Source organism: Pygoscelis adeliae, unplaced genomic scaffold, assembly GCF_000699105.1.
Source record: "Pygoscelis adeliae isolate BGI_AS28 unplaced genomic scaffold, ASM69910v1 Scaffold218, whole genome shotgun sequence".
Lineage (NCBI taxonomy): Eukaryota > Metazoa > Chordata > Aves > Sphenisciformes > Spheniscidae > Pygoscelis > Pygoscelis adeliae.
The window spans coordinates 3,600,030-3,604,528 of record NW_008825433.1 but is presented as its reverse complement, the minus strand read 5'-3'; positions in this window follow the sequence as shown (position 1 = coordinate 3,604,528).

Below are 4,499 nucleotides of genomic sequence, written 5' to 3'. Positions count from 1 at the left end.
CGCCGCCGCCGCCCCGCCGGGCAGGAGGCGGAGGGAGGCCCCGGCGGGAGAGGGCGCCCCCCGAGGTGGAGCCGTTCTCCTCCAGCCGGCCTGGCGGGCACAGAGGGACCTTTTGTTCCCCCAGTCCCCGGGGGAGCCGAGAGGGACACGGGCGGAGCGGGCGGTACGGCCCCGGGCCGAGGGAAGGGGCAAGCGGAAGGGAGGTGGCCGGGCCTCCAGCGCGGCGGGCCCGAGAGAAAGGAGGGAAACGCATCCCTCGGGAGGCGCTTTCAGTGATTACGGTCAAAAACCAGACAGCAAATCCGGACCCGGGGGGGAGAAAAATAACAGGGGTGACCTTCCACCACTGACATGACCGGCGGGCCTGGGCACTGCTCGTCTCCCCCGGGCCTCCATTTCCTCCCCGTAAAGGTGAATCCGGCCCGGGAGGGGAGCAGGGAGGGCAGAGGAGGGAGAAGGGCGGCCAGGCGCGAAAGGGCATCGCTGCCCTCTCAATGTCACAGATGTCTGTCGGTGGCCACCGAGGTGTCAGTATCTGGCCGGGTGTCAGGGCAATTAACTGTGACAGCACCGCTTCGCTGACAAATGCCGCCAAACTGCCTGGGTTTCCCTCCTCTCCTCTGGCAGGGAGGGCACCGCGCGCCCTCACCTAACGGGCCCAGTCCCAGCCCCTGCGTGGCCCAGCGGCAGCACGGCTCCCATCCCTGCGCTCCCCGCAGCTTCCCCGGGACAAAAACCAAAAAGGCCCCAAGCTCTGTATTCACTCCTGCTGTCCTGTTGGGACCAGGGGCACTTCCACACCGCTGACGCAGGCAGGAGTGCCGACAGGTAACCCACCCCCAGACCGGGATGGAGAAGCATTACACCGCTTTACTAAGGAAGTCCTTTTAATTCCAGGTGAAACAAAAACTCCACTCTTCCTGCTCTGCGTGAGGCTTTTTGCTGTGATGTAACTTTCCAGCCAAGTCAGGTTTCCCCCTGCTGTTCTGTTCTGAACCAAAACGGAAAAATGCCCAGCTTTCTTCACTTCTCCGAGGTATGTTGCCACCTGTGTGACACCATCCGCCCCAGAACCTGCTGCCTTTCAGCAGAGGCCCAAAAAGAGCGTGGCAATACATACACACAAAATACTGTTTCATCAGCAATATGCTGCATTTACGCTCAGAACAAGGCCCTCTGATCTCGTAGCCAGAGACAGGACTGAACTGAGCAGGCAAAGCCCACCTCAAGCTCACAATGGGAATCTGCCACCTATCGTCTCTTAGGCAGCCTCGTGCACAGGGCAGCACCACCGTCCGAGCAGCCCAAAGTGTCAGCTTTTAAAAGGAGGGGGCAAGAGAGCCGGTGAAACCCTTAGAAGCCCCTCTCCCAGACATTCCTTTGTGTCTGCGCGCAGCTCCCTTTGTCTAAGGTCCCCCTGACCAAACCCCTTGCTTCTCAGTTCAACCAAAGTCTTTCTGTACCTGGGCATAACTCACCAGCCCAGACCTGAGCCACCCCACGTGTGGATCTATTTCTTCTCTGGGGCGGAGAGGGCTGTGTGCCCAACCTCAGTGCTGTGACAACAGTTTAAAAAGCAGGTTCCTAGAAATAGTTTCATTCCTGAAGTGTGAAGGTCACTGCAACAGCACAAACAAAATGGAGGCAGTGGAGGTTGCAGCGGCCTTCCAAAGCCACTCACCGCCTGACAATCTATGGGTCAGAAGAAAACTGCATCAAGGGCAGAAAAGCCTCAATCTGTGTCGTAGCACAGGAAGAGGATCACGAGCCAAGTCAGTTTATCCAAGTCACAACGCCCCCAAGACCTTTCGCAGAGGGATTTTTTGGTTCACACACAGAATGACCGTGATGGATGGAGCAAAATCAGCTCGGAGACACCTTGAGGGTCATTCTGCCCATTCTCTATGCGAGGCTGCCCAGCCGGCTGCCAAGCCCACCGCCTCCTCACATGCAAGCACACGTGGTGCACAGGTGATGGGAAGCAGAAGCAAGCCACACACTTTCACTGCTCACCTGCGCCTGGCCAGCACCTCGCCCTGCCCCTGACGCACTGGTGCAGGAGCCGGAACACTCTCCCAGCACTCACCTAGACCTGGGTTGCGATCCCACCCCGAGGACAGGAAACAAGATCGGTACGAAACCTGCAGAGAGCTTCTGAGCGCTCCCAGGGGAGCTCTCTGCAGAAACCAGAAAGGTTTCCCAGAACCACCACTAACGTGCTCTCTGCTCACGGTACCAAGAAACTTTTCTGCCCTTTCGGCAGTGCCTTTCACCCGTGGCTAGTGCCCTCAAAGCCCGTTCACTAGAACAGCAGGTGAGGCAGGGGCTTTTGCCTCACTTTAAACCAAGCTGTTACGTATCAGACAGGGCAATGGGGAACCAAAAGCCTTCCAAGGAACAAGCAGGCCCGGCGTGCCCTTCGGTGGGAGCCTGAAGGTCACGCTCGCCTCTGCTGGCTTTTGGCATTACCCAACAGCTCTGTAACACAATTTCCTTCCAATAGATTTTCAACATTTCACAGGGGTGTGGAAGCAACCCCTGGGCTCGACAGCGGGACAAATGACCCCGGGAATGGGGCTGACCAAGGGGAAGCTCCTTTCTGTGCCCTTTGCAGGTCACAGCAAATGCACGTCCCACAGTGGAGTAAAACCCTCCCTAATAAATAAACCTGCCTCACACCATCCGCGTGTCTGCACCTTCCCTGTCCCCCTTCTTCCCCGGTCCTTGTCCGAAGCAAGTTATTCTCTGAAGGGAGAGAAAAGGTTAATCAAGTCATTCCTCTCTAACCATCACCCCCCTCACCACCACCAGCAGTACTCTTTCTCTCCCTTCCCCTCCCCCTAATCTGTGCAGCCTCATTAAAAGAGCTTTGTAACTGTTTAGGACTGGAACAAACAATCCATCCACTTTGAGAGGGACTCTGGGACAGGAGTTAAGGCACTTTTCGTCTTAGGCGCTAGAAATTCTTCTCAGCGGTTTCTAGGTTGGTAGAGGGGGGGGGGGGGGGGACGGGACTCACTGCACTCCTTCTCCATTGTACATGCAGACAGAGGTCAGTAATCCCACAAGCTGCCAGCACAGCTGAGGCACCCCTGACACAGAGCAGGATGGACAGGAGAGCGGATTTGGTGTTGCTCAGGAATCAGCGAGCCCCTCTGAGATGTCAGCACAGGCCTCCCTCTCCCCTGCTCCCGAAGGAGCGCTCTTCATCCCAGCCTGTCCTGGGAGCACGGGCCCGGAGCAGCTCTGGGGAAGGTGACCCGCTTCGTCCCGGCTGCCTACGGGCTGGGGAAGCAGGTTCTGGTGGCTCCCCATCGTGGCCTGGCGCAGAGGCACACCAAAGGCAGGGAGCCTGGTGGGTGTGCAATCATTAGCAGTCTAGTCACAGGCTCGCTCTCCCTACCTCGGTGTCTGATCGCTGCCTGTTCCCTATGGCAATACAGCTGGTGTATCTAGGTCCCTCCGCAGTTCAGGGCAGGAAGGGAAGAGTTCCCAGACCCTCATCAGGGGTGACCTGCCACCAGGCTGCCACCGAGACCCTCAGACAAAGGAAGATGGGGAACGACCTGCCATCCCCCATTCTCTAGGGAAAGCGGGGACTGGAAGGGGACAACAACGCAACCTCTCTGACCCTGTGGGGCGTGAGGACTGTGCACCGCAGCTCAGCATAGGCAAACAGCTGGGAAGGTGACACCACAAAACCACCTTTTCCTCCCTCTCCTGCACAGAAAGGCTATTGCCACCAGTGGAGGCAGACACCTGTGGCATCAGCACCACCCAGCCCCAACCGTGACACGATTTCCCACCGTCCCGGCCTCGCTGCAGGAGTAACAACTCCTTCAGTAAGGAGGCATCCCCCTGCCACCTTCACCAGAGGAGCACCGTGATTCCCACGTTCCTCCTTCCTCGCCTTCAGGAAAGCTGCCTGACACACGCTGGACCCCGCTTTCCCAACTCAGCCTCTGCCAGGCTTTTATTTAATGCTCTCCAACGCGCCTGGCTAGCTAGATAGGTTTTATTCAGCACGACAGTCAGATTAACAGTACAGATAAATATTATCATCAAAGCACAAAACCCTAGTCCCGGCGTGAAGAGTCATGCCTTCTGCCATGCCCAGAGTCATCGTCAAGCTGCCTACGTGAGATCTGCTGGTATTTCTAACGTTCCCATCACCGTGGTGCCCGGGCGATCAACAGACAAATAAGGACAGAACCAAAGGGCAGACCTCACCGTCAATCTGCCTGAGCACTTAATATGGCCTGCATCACCCAGCTATCTGAATGTCTCGCAATCTCTCATGTATCTATCCCTGCAACATTTCCCCCCAACCCCACCGACACCCCGTAATTCTTCCCTACTTTTTTCCCCACCGTTATCCTCTTTCTTTTCTCATCGGCACCATCCTCCTGCCTAGGAGAAAAGGCAGCACGAGGCTTTTACGCGACTCCTGAGGACAGACAGACCTGGACTCTACCTGATCCGCCGTTTCCTCCTCTGGG